The 12624-nt window shown below is 34.3% G+C and overlaps 1 protein-coding gene across 2 annotated transcripts in view; it reads left to right on the top strand.

Annotated features, from left to right (window-relative positions):
• Mgat2 (alpha-1,6-mannosyl-glycoprotein 2-beta-N-acetylglucosaminyltransferase) overlaps positions 1-12624 on the top strand; it is a 152596-nt gene that overhangs the window by 58197 nt on the left and 81775 nt on the right. Inside the window, exon 1 of one of the 2 annotated variants that reach the window (XM_089597816.1) lies at positions 10298-10827. The exons of the other annotated variant lie outside the window; for it this stretch is intronic. The gene's annotated coding sequence lies outside the window, so the exon portion shown is untranslated. Of the gene's footprint in view, positions 1-10297; positions 10828-12624 lie in introns of those variants that run through there. 2 annotated transcript variants of the gene reach the window in all.

The following is a 12624-nucleotide window of genomic DNA, read 5'->3' as shown; positions in this document are numbered from 1 at the left end:
GTCGGCTACGGGCTAGGTCGTGGATTGGCACGCAGGAGACCGTGGTTCGATTCCCGGCCAGTGCGACTTTTTCGGGCAAGTACCTCTGTGATTTTTCACATGTGCTTTTTCACCACGCAATGATCCTCGAGGAGGATTTTTAGGCGATCTTCTCGCAGCAAAAATTGCCTAATTTCCCCTACCCCCCTCCTGTAATGGGAGGCCTCCCATCCCTCTTTCTCTTCCTTCTTCCAAGTGCTAAGTGCCCATAGTAATGCCCTTATTAAAGGGGCCGGACGTAGAGCACTATAATATAGAAAAAAAAAAGATATATTTATATCGCGTGCAAGTGTGCGGAAAAATGAAGAAAACCATGCTAGATATTACGCGACAGAGAAAAAAAGAAAAAGTTGGGGAGAGGATTACAAAGATAAGTACCCGTGCGGCGTATACATACATTAAGCTTTAATACGGCCGGCTGGCAAGTAGAAACATAAGTATAGTTATAGGCAACATCAGGGAGGTCATGTCAAGGTAAGAAGCTATTAAGGTGTATAATGTACGTAGAACAGGACGGACTCGCATAATTACGTGTACACGATGGTGGGTGCTATGTAGGGCAGAGAGGTAGCACTTGGTGGGAAGGCACGTTAGGTGTAAAAGCAAAGAATAACGCGGGCGCGAACAAGCACTTAATTAAAGCATATTTATTTACTTTCTATAGTTTTCAATATGGTTGATGAATGCGAAATTTATTTTCGCGCAGCTCTTTCTGTCTGCTTTTTGTTTCAAGCGCTGATTTAATGCGTCATAATAGCTGTACAATCTGGCAAAAATTTCTTCAAGAAACTTCGTAAAGTCATCTAAAAGATTTCTTATGTCAACTTCCTGAAGTTATCGTTTAAAAAGAGTCTGTGATGGGTCGATGGCTAAGTAGAAGAAGCCGTCGATAGATAGCAGCTGCAGAAGTGAGTGCATAAATTGGTCAAGGATCGTAATTGTGGGTTGATATCTTTGAAAAAAAAAAAAAAAAAAAAAATTGTATGCATTCACACTAATATAAAAAAAAATCTCAGGCATACTGTCAAATCAAGCCGAAATAACACAGAATGTGTAAAGTATTGCCATAGATTTATACATTAAACTATTATTATTTATTAAATAAATGATTTAATCTATTAAATATATATAAATAAATAATAATTAAATAATAAGATCTATAAAAAAAATATAACACGTATAGGTAAGTTATGCGTTTACAAGTTAGTACTATTTCCTGCTACATGCTTGAGAGCATCATTAGTTAATATGCATGAAAACTTGTCCCTTCAAGCAAATAAACTATGACTCAAACTTTTTATCAATCCTTCCAAAATCACTATTTAGAAACATTATTTTTATTTACTAGTACCTTCAACTATAGGTGATGATTATTGAATCATCACAACGTAACTGTGAATGAAATTTTGTCATACTGATGGAATCCAACGGTGGTACGTGTATATTTCATCAATCACATTCTATGTATTCATGCTACGGACAATCGATTACCTGTCAATTACAGCTCACTTCTTTGTCTCCTCTGTCAAAGCCTCGGAATTATTTCTCTTATTTTTTAAGCTCCCCAATTGTTCTTCGCTAAACCTACGTATCCATCCCATCCACGTTGTTATTTCCTGAAAATCATAAGAACGGGAAGTAAAATTGCTGTCAGCAGTAGGACACATAATAGCGCTAGACGTCCTACAGTACCGCACTCAAGTCGAATATGGAACAGTTTAATATGTATATATAAATATATATATGTGTGTGTATGTGTGTTCAACGATAGGATGTTCTTTCAGTACTTTTTTGTGCAGGGCACGAGGACGTATACTTCTGGCACTTCTGCGATGTGACCTGCGCCAATTTTATCTTGGTACATGTAATTCCTTCGCACTATTACCATTACAGTTATCGCACGCGCTTCTTGACTCTTTTTCTGGCCTAATAATACATCTCATTTTTTCCAGTATCTGTAAAGATATTGTAAATATGAACTCGTTGAGTAATATCCAATGCTAAAGGAGTCCTCAAGCGTTATGAATATTTTGGTTGGTGCAAATGGTACAGCGTTGCTTTTTTTCCGTTGTCATTGATTTCATGTTTCCCTCTTAACAAAGGCGTTTTTCAATACGACTGTAAGATATTTCGTGAGTCCTATTTCAACATTTTTGGTAACAACCGAGTTTTTTTTTTTTTTTTAACCGGACTCTGTTCTAGAGAAGATGTGCATGATCATAGGATTTCCGCAAAGTGAAAGTGCGTTAAGAGCGGGTAAGAGTACAAACCAAAACTTGAACATTAGAACGAGCTTTAGTCAAGGTATCTTTGTTATTACTAAAAATGAACATATTTAAAACCATGAAATCTCAATTCATTCTTCTATTCAGTGAATTCAATTAGATGCAGCTTCGTTGAAGACTCCGGATTTCATTTTTTAAAAAGATTCATTTTTTCAAGCTTGTTATAAATCAAGAATTTTTTAGTTTGAATTCTGATAGGACTTTTTGGTCTAAATTAAATTTACGTTTGAATCCAGCTCAACTTAAATGTAATTCAGTATGTACGAATTAAAAAAAAAATTGTAAATATTGACTACGTAGTCGTGTGTACTATATCCTCATATTAAGATTCATGATAAATGTTGGCTAAAACTTTTAAATTTCTAACTATATCGGTAAAGATGATTCATGAAAGATGTCATTAAAACAACCAATCAGTAACAACAGCAAACGTAAAGAAAAATCAGACCAGGTATCTCATCGAGCAACCACTTTTCATAATTATATCTACATTGTTATTAAAAAATCGATTAAGATAACAATAAAAGACACTTTTCGTAAATATGTACTTCGAGGATTTCCAAATGCCGATATCTTTACGGTTTTAATATTTTTTATCTGCAATATATACATTAATTGTTATTAGAAAAACTGTTAGCAATACTTTTTTATGGCTCTAAATTATACTTTGTGCACTTAGTTAATTTCAGTATTGTTCACTGATGAAAATGAAGCTGTGATCTTTAAAATTTTCGCTTTTTATTTCAATCTGAAACTAAATTGAGTTTAAAAAAAGCTTTTATTTAGCTTGGATTCTTGGCTGTTTGTATATCTGACATTAATCTAAAAATCGATATTTCATTATATACTGAGACTTGGCATACACCTTTGACTCTGAAGGCTATATAATGCACATCCAATATGATGTCTACCACGAGGTCCCACGGGCGTGCTTCGCGAGCGCCCTTAAGCGATCGCCCCGGAGAAGATACGTAGCAGTAACAAAGTCTACTATTATGTGCAAAGTTTCGGTAGTGTATAACTAGTTGATGAAATAATTTTGAAAGCATCATCCGATAAATTTTCGTAAAGTAATTGATTTTTTATTGCATAAAAGGTGATCAACGCCTAGGAGAGAGGAATAAAAAATATACGCATCGGTATGCTTGGTCATCACCTTACGGTATGCGCAGTTTTTCTCAACCAATTAGAAAAAAAATCAAGTCGGTGTCTCATCGCTTTCTGGAGAATCGTTAGTTCCGATTGAATGAAAAATTTTACAACGAAGAAGAGACGTTCAACGATTGTAAGCTGTAAGTCTTTCAAGTCAAAAGTATAAGCTTGTAACGGTTCTAGTGTAAAAGTAAACACGATGGGGATTGAAACTTTCAAAACTGAGTTCGCACATGAACGTAGGAATGTGAACTGCATTTTAAGCCCCTGTAAGCATATTAAGTTATGATTATGCGCATTAAGACAATATTATGCCTGCGTCATCACAACGACGTGAGAAAATAAATTTCGGCAACGATGGTTCCCAATACTTTTCGATTGCAACGTCGTGGTTTACTATAGGTTGGATTCCGTTATTGGAGTAAACTTTTTGAAATGGATCAAAAGTTTGTTTTGAAACTTTATAAATTGCTCTATCAGAGTTTTTCTTTTGCAGCGCATAATATACTTTATGTTCGTTGGTAAATTATTTTGATACTATGAACAGTTTAGTATACTTTATTTTGTAGTTTATGAAGTTAACTATAAAATATGGCAAAAGAAAAACGTTACTATCATCGCTATTGAAAGATTTGCAGATTTTACGGAAATGAAATATTGATTTGATTTTTTTCATCCTTACTTTGAATGACAAAATTCGTTTACTGCGTACATATTTTTCTGACATTCGTATAAAAATACACTCTCCTTCGTTAACTACTCTGCATTTTAATGGAAAAAAAAGGTATAAGTGACATCAGAGATGAACTGAGAAAATCAATGATAATTTGAGTATTGGATTGCGGAAAAACTGCCCTGGTAGAAACGTTACTACATAAACTGGCTAGAAACTCGTCAACATGTTATAAGCCCATTTATGCATGTGCATTGACGAGTTTCTAGCCAGCTTATGTAGTAATTTTCTACCAGGGTGTTTTTTAAATAAATATGATATAATTATTCTATTCTCCACAAAAGAAAAAGGATTTTTCGATGGGAACTATAAAAATCTGCACTTACCCTTTTAACTTGGCTCAATGTTCTTGTAAAAAAGGGTAAGTGCAAAAATACAGCTTATTCCATTGGGTTTATCCTTTTTCTAGTTTGGAATCCAAGGCGATAATCATCAACTTTACAACGTAAAAAAAGGGTAAGTGCACTTACGTTGTCTGCCTGGCCTGATTTCCACGTTTTGTGTCACTTACGCTTTTTTTTTTTTGATCGCTGACGAAAATTATTAGCAATTTTTCCAATTTTCATTTAATCATTACTAAATCACGGTATAAGATATTTAATTTGTAGATATTCTATTAGACACAGAATTTTCTGACGAATCGATTGGTATAAATAACGCATTTTCGACAAAAAAAGTCACTTATACATTTTTTTCCGTTGGACGGCAGTCCTATTTGGAGTTAAATAATCCATTAAAGAATTACCAAGACTGACAATAAGGCCGAATTACGGTGAAGTACTGACAAACTGGTAATTGTATGCCAGGCGTTGGTCAATACTCCCGCCAATGTCGAAATGATCATATTGGACCGAATTCTCTAAAACTGTATTGGTCCAGAACTGTTAGCCAAGTCTATCAAATAATAGTAGCTGCCGTATACGTTGCCGATACTCAGTCAATACTTATAGAGAAACGATTCCAACCTCAAGAAATCCTACATATCAAATTTGTTTTCAACTATCTGTAGTCTAAGCACACGTTCCGTGCGGGGCATAAAAATTCGGTATATAGCATATATTTTAAAACATATTCCAGTGATTTAAACAAATAATTCGATTGAATTCATTATAGTGAGTTTTGAATACGATTGTGCATTGCAATCTTCGTCTTACAACGAGAAGAAAGAAAAGTGAAAAAAATAACCTAAGTTTGTTTACGTGAAACCAGAAAAATGCTTTCGTATTCGACACTTATTTACGAAAACGTCAGCACAAAAGCGATGAAGAAAATATGACAAAAATTAGAGAAAGTAGTGCTATCTTTGTTATGAATACCATTTATGGAGAAAAATTAATCCAGTAATAAATTGTTTGGTTATATCAGCTGGCAATACTTAACCAGTACTGTATGGTAAATTTTGGACCAATATGATCATTCAACAACTATACAACTACGGATCAGTATTTGCGAGCAGTACTGTCAATAATGGGTTCCAACGTTGGGTCACTGTTGGGCCGTGTTCGCTTTATTTCATGGGAAAGGATACGATTACTTTAAAAATTAACTCCCGTGATGTAACTTTGTCCCACGATTACCGTCAGTACGATAATCTTTGCGGTGACAATCACGATAAAATTTATAGTTTTTTTCTCTTAAAAATACAACGTGATGTGCTTATATTAGCGATCATTAAAGTTGAACTACGATGGTTGGGACGAATATTCAGATGGGGGAAGGGAAGTGGAGGTAAAGTTTCTACTGCGAAATTTCGGCAATCGGTACGGCATCTTAGCGTAAGTTGCATAAAAATTCAGTAGTGGGGCTTTAGTGTTATTAGTAAAGTCTACAGAAAGAAAGGACCCTTGCATACTAATAAGGTTATTTGAATGTTCATCACGAAAAAAAAAACAGATACTCAGGGTACTTATCAATTCTAACTTTACAGGAATCTATCATATAACATGAAATTGTTGGAAATCATGAGAGGAGGATAACACAAAATTTAATTTTTACTGCACTTTACAGCTAGTATGAATAATATTTTTGCTTAGAGGAATTCTTGCAATAACATCCATTCGATGTATTTAAAGATATAACAAGGCACTCACGTATCCCTCGCGTCCCTTGCCTATGAGTTTGTCGAATTGTATTTTCTATACTAGCATTAACATTTTTTAAAAGATTCTTTCATGCATTTTTAGAGGATCTGGGAAATATCAATATGGATTTAACAAAACTTTAACTTGTTTAAATAAAATTTCTCCTAAAAGATGAAGTTTGTTTCATTGAATTTCAAAGTAACAGTTATTGTAGTATTAGTAAAACTTAATTGTTTTGTATGTAGCACAGCAATAGGTATTGGAATAATCGTAACTTAAGTCGATTCTGATTTATGTTTTACACTACAATGGGAAATAATAGTGGTATTCAAAGTGCCAATGCTCACATAAAGATATATGACAATCAACGTGTAAATAACTTTTATGTAAAAAATTTGCAATGCTTGAAAATATTCAATTTTGTTCTTGGATTTAACAAATTATTTTTACGTAAACTTTTATGTGCAGAATTTTCTTTTTATTTTTAGCCAAAACATATTCAAACAATGTCTCTTAACAATATAATTGCAATTTATTAATTTTTACGTCTGAAAGTTTCGTATGTACTAAAAGTCATTTCTGTCAATATTTTAGTGTAGTAAGTACATGCGTCGAATAGAGTTTTATGGACACGCGGATGCTTCGTCGTGTTGCGTGGCGTCATGAGCATTGTTTGACAGGATATTAGAACTCATGATACACCGTAGAACATATAAATATTATTTTTTTTTAAATTTTACTATTTATAGATAACAAGTAATAGTAATAACTATTAAAACATTACTATTAACAGAACTAAACTTTATGTTATGGACACATCGCTTTCAAAGATCTTCTGTTCCTTTGTGATGAAATAATATAAGTTTTTTTTAAACGGCACTTGGGGCTACTAACTTTAATAAACATCCTTCAAATAGGACATATATCTCGTCTTATCTTACTAATATGTAAAGCAAAGTCGCAATAACCGTTGTAATCGCTAACCGCGAAAACTACTGAACCGATTTTGCTGAAATTTTGCATACTGATTCTTGACACTTCCTAGATGGTTTTAGTATAGTTTTTATCTTGAAAAATTAGTAACAAAAGCAATAAATAAGCAAAATTGTCAAAAAACAGCCTTTAGAGGTCACAACAGTTTTAACCATGCCTATAGTCGCAAGAGGGTGAATTGGAAGGAAAATTCTAAGGGCTTCAAATCAATACAATTTTAAGCATCATGAAACTGTCATAGAACATTTATCGAGGTCAAAATGGCAGCGTCAAAATCGACGAATAAAGAAGCCATTAAGTGAGAGATCAGCTTTCCATTATAATCTTAATAGTAGTAACTTAAATTTTCCAGCATTTTCAATATTTAGAATAATATATTTTTATTTGTATTTACTGTGTAAGATCATATTTGTGGGATTTTTGAAATAAAATAACGAAGTTTTTAATTTCAAAGAATCGTTTACTTACAAGAATTGTTTCGATTATCTTTATACGTGTATATATCGACGCCCCGGGCGAAGACTATTCCCTGCTTCGAAGCCTGGACGAAGACTATGCCCTTTTCTGGAGTCTGGACGAAAACTATGCCCTTTTGTCTGTTCCAGACGAAAACCATGCCCTTTTAGGATCCCGGGCGAAGAATATGCACTTTTCCGGAGTTCGGACGAAGACTATGCCCTTTTCTCGCGCTCGGACGAAAACTATGCCCTTTTTTTGGTCCCGGACGAAAACTATGCCCTTTTTTCGAGTCCGGATGAAAACTATACCCGGTTTTTCTAGTCCGTGTGAAGACTATTACATTTTTTCCGAGTCTGGACGAAGATATTGACTTTTTCTGGAGCCGGGATGAAGTACAATTCATTTAAGCTCACCGTACATTTGTTTTTGTAATTAGATATATAGTCAAATATACTTATATAGTGGTTGTTGTTTACATTTACATAAATAATTGTAAATAATAATACAAACTCAGGAATCGTTTTATAAGCATGGTAATTTGCAATTAATAAATATGAAAGACTCTTTTAGGTTTTATTTTCAAATTTAATTTTTTTTCTACATTTTTTTTGACTATAATAAGTAATGTAATTATTGTAACTTGAAGTTAAAAAATTAATAAAATTTGTACAATTCGTGATATAATAAAATATAATATTCGTAAGAAAATTGAGAAAAAAGTAAACTTTTTTTTATTAATTAATGTTTGCAAGACATGAATATTTAGATTACAAAGTATTTTTTAACACAAGAATAAATTAGCAAGTTTGAATTAATTACAGTTATTGTTATGTACAATTTACGGAATCGTTTAAAAAAAGCTCAAAAACTCCTTTTTTCAAACACTTACCAAAACTCCAAATACTGAATCCGTTAGACCTGCTAAGAATAATGATTACGTGTTGTTTTTTTACAAAGACGTCTGTAGATTCACGTGCATGTGAATCTCGATGTGAAAATAAAACTTATAACAAACGTTTTGACACAAGTATCGCGAAATCTTAAAATGCTTAATCGTTTTCAAAAGCTTCGTATTCGTGAGCTTCTTCCAGCGTACTAGTAGCTGTTACCCACCCACCAAAAGCATAAATCAGCAAATCTGGAGGGTTTTTTTTGTTTAGGAAAAGTAAAACACAAGAGGGGTTAGTAATTAACATTGGGGTGTTTTTTAACTTAGTTTCCGTCTGAACTCGAAAAAAAGGGTATAGTCTTCGTCCGGGACCAAAAAAAGGGCATAGTTTTCGTCCGGGACCAAAAAAAGGGCATAGTTTTCGTCCGGGTTTGAGAAAAGTGCATAGTCTTCGTCCGGGCTCGATAAAAAGGGTATAGTCTTCGTCCGGGACCGAAAAAAGGGCATAGTTTTCGTCCGGACTAGAAAAAAGGGCATAGTCTTCGCCCGGGACATCGAAAGGGCATAGTTTTCGTCCAGGGCCAATTAGGGAATAGTCTTCGCCCGGGGCGTCGATATGAGAAAGTCCACAAGGAATAAGTATTTTGTTTTGGTCTCTGATTTTCAAATAAAATTTTTTTTGAGCTACACCCTCAAGATAGGGCTCATTTTGCGCGCAATGTAATGTTCTATGAGAGAAAAATCATGAACATGAGTTACAGTGGGGGTGACATCCTTTAGCTGTGATTTACATGCTAAAACAATATCTCTGTTGGTAATACGTAGGCATATAATAATAATATCATTTAAATTTAAAGGAGTGTCACCCTTATTGAAACCAGTATTAAAAATTTTACTCGTTGAAAACGGCATTACGAGTAAATAAACAAGCCCGGTTTCAATGATGGGCCTAAAAAAAAACTTTATTTAAAAATAGGAGACAGAAACGGAATATTTTTTGTAGATTTCCTCGTATGCACAAGACTGCCACTAAACTGTCACACACTCTATTGATCATTAGAGAACTCCCTTAAATTTTATACACGTCGCCTCTACTCCACAAAATCTGTAAATCAGGCACCACAATCACTGTAACTTCCTCTTTTACTACTTTATCGTCATGGTCATCGGTAACGCAACGAAAATTCCAATTAAAGTAAGTAACTACAACGGCTCAAAAAGCTGCACGACTTTAGCGATGTTCCTGCCGTTGAAGTATAAAAGCGCAAATATGTAAGTACCCTCTTGTACCGTCCACTGTTTAATCGAAGGTACGTGGAAAAACCATCATCATCGTCATCATCATCACCATTATGATCACCAGTGGTAACCTGGTAACTATTAAATCAAATAAATTTAGCAGCACCGTGAATTTAAACAGTAGTTTTAAGCGAAGAAGCAGAACAATAAGATGAGCACGAGAATAGTGATACGAGAGATATAGAGAGCATATATTATATACATTACATGAGAGGGGTAGAGATCCCGGCGCGTACTTACTTGTATATCACATGCCTAGTAGCAAGACAGAGAGAGAGAGAGAGAGAGAGAGAGAGAGAGAGAGAGAGAGAGGCCGCATTGCCGGGGCGCGAACAAGCACCGCGTCAGTCGACTGGCAACGTCCGGCTCGGCTGCATCATACAATACTTGAAGCCACCGCACGTTCGTTACTACTTTTCCGCTTCACGCTTTTTGATTGATCGGTTTTTCTACCTCTATCAAACAGAATAAGAAAATAAGTAACAAATCATGACACTCCTCGGTTGATGTAACGCATAACAAAACGATCGGGAAGGACGTTCCGGTGCCGACTTGGTCACTTTTTTTTCCCGGCCTCAAAGTGCTCTCTGGCCAAGGACGGCTCTCGGTTTTGCGGTTTTCGAGCCAAACCGCTAGCCTTTGCCCATTTTGATGGATATACAGTGCCTTGCAGATCGAATTTCAAGTGAGTGTGATGACACTGTCATTGTATAACTATCGACGTGTGCACGTGTGTGAAATCAGTGCGTCGATTTGACGGACTGTGCATCGATCATGAGTAAGAGATAATTAGGTAGAAATAAGTACTATTTTTGGGAACACTCCGCTGATTTTGCCGCTCTTCCGTATAGCCATATCCATGTTGTTCGTGGGACAACTTTTAGCCACGTAATCAAGGTATGTGAAAATTTTTTAGCTTCGATGGCATTTCCAAGTCTTGCTTGTCAGTCTTTTTTGGCTATTTTCTTCGAAAGTGCGCTCATTGTTTGAGCACACTTATATTTTTAACGTATCGCGTACTTACTCTTAAGCGACGGTGATACACTTTGGACGGTTATCATTTGTGGTTTGTATCTTTTACTTTGTAAGAAAGAAAAGCAGTCTACGTCACGTTTTAGTCATTCTATTTTAATTTATTTTTCGTTTCACAACTTTCCGATTCCTCAAGAAATGCCTGAAAGGTAAAGTCATTGTGCGGTGGCAAGTTAATTAGTTGAACGTTGTTGTTATCGTCAAATTAATATCGACGGCTCACGGAGATTTACAGGCGTTTAAAAATCGTTTTAAACCATCCAGCTACATTTTACAATTTTTTCAGGAAGTTCCAAAGTATCTAAAGTTTTCAGAGTAATATCGACTTGATTGTACCTAAAAATTTGAGTATAAAGAATTCTTTCCCAATGTGGTTAATTAAAAGGGTACTTTTTTTACAATTACACTTTTTGGCATAATCCAGAGCTAAAGTATGTTCTGAGGATTAAAGCTCAAGTTGTTTCTATTTGAATCGTATCGATGCTAAACTATACCCTACATTAAAAAAAAAAAAAAATTGAATTGTTACCTCGGCTTATTTGTTTGCCTATCTATTTAATATTTTATGTTTAACTTTCTTTAATTGAGACATCTGTAAAAATTGTTCAAAAATGTACGCTTTAAGATACGAAACGAATATGTAAGCTGTTAACGAAACTCCACTTAAAGCAAAAGTTGTTGGATTATGACAAGTTACGGGGTATATGAATCGGCGTTATCTAATGGGATCGAAGGAATACAGTTGAAAGTATGAAGATCCATTTACGAGAAAAAGATTTACGTACAACAACAGCATTGGGCTACTATTTACATGGGAACAAACGAAAATTTTTAGGATGATATTAAAAAGACAAACAAGGTTACAATTATGTTATTATGTCGAGGGGTGGATAATAAGACCGAAATATGCTAAAGGTAAATATGTAAAAATGAATTTGTTTTTGTGAAAAGGAGAATGACATCACCTTGGGCTATTTGTCACCTACTTAATTAACATGAAATTGGTTGAAGCTTCAAATTATTCGACTGTAATTTTTTCTGTCAGAGTTACGTATTTTATTAATTTAATTTTCAACTGGATACAAATCTCTTTATTTATAGATTGCTCGTACGATTCACTTTGATTCATAACTTTTGTCGATTCCACTAACTCAGAATGTTCACAGCACATGATGAGTCAAGAGCCTTACTGTACACTGTATACTTATACACGAAAGCCCTTGAAAACGTAATAAATAATTTGATTACTGAATATTATAGTTTCTAATTATTAATTTTGAAATATCTTTTTTTTTTTGTTTTACGATATTACACGACAGAAACTCTCACAGATCAAACAATTTTTGATGAAATTTGAAAAAATAAGCTCTGTGGATGAATAATTTTATGGACTAACTGTTATATATTACAAATTTTCTTTATTGGGTGAAAAAAAAAAAAAAAATCAGAAATAGATTAAACTCGCAATCACGTAAATTACGAAAAAAAGATGAGGAAATTTCGTGCTAATGAATTGGCAGAAATCTAGAACGATGGTCAGGAGTCAGATGAAAATACACAAATAATTATCTTTTTTTACGGAGCCTTACCATTAAGTATCTGGAATTCTACCTTTACATTTTGCTTCCTACTTTTGTATTGTATTAATAACTTCATCTGACG

This window comes from Copidosoma floridanum, unplaced genomic scaffold (genome assembly GCF_036245765.1).
Source record: "Copidosoma floridanum isolate Cflo_tuat_1 unplaced genomic scaffold, Cflo_Japanese_pri ptg000040l, whole genome shotgun sequence".
Classification (NCBI taxonomy): Eukaryota; Metazoa; Arthropoda; class Insecta; order Hymenoptera; family Encyrtidae; genus Copidosoma; species Copidosoma floridanum.
The sequence above is the reverse complement of the archived record's forward strand: the minus strand, read 5'-3'. Positions and strand labels throughout refer to the sequence as shown.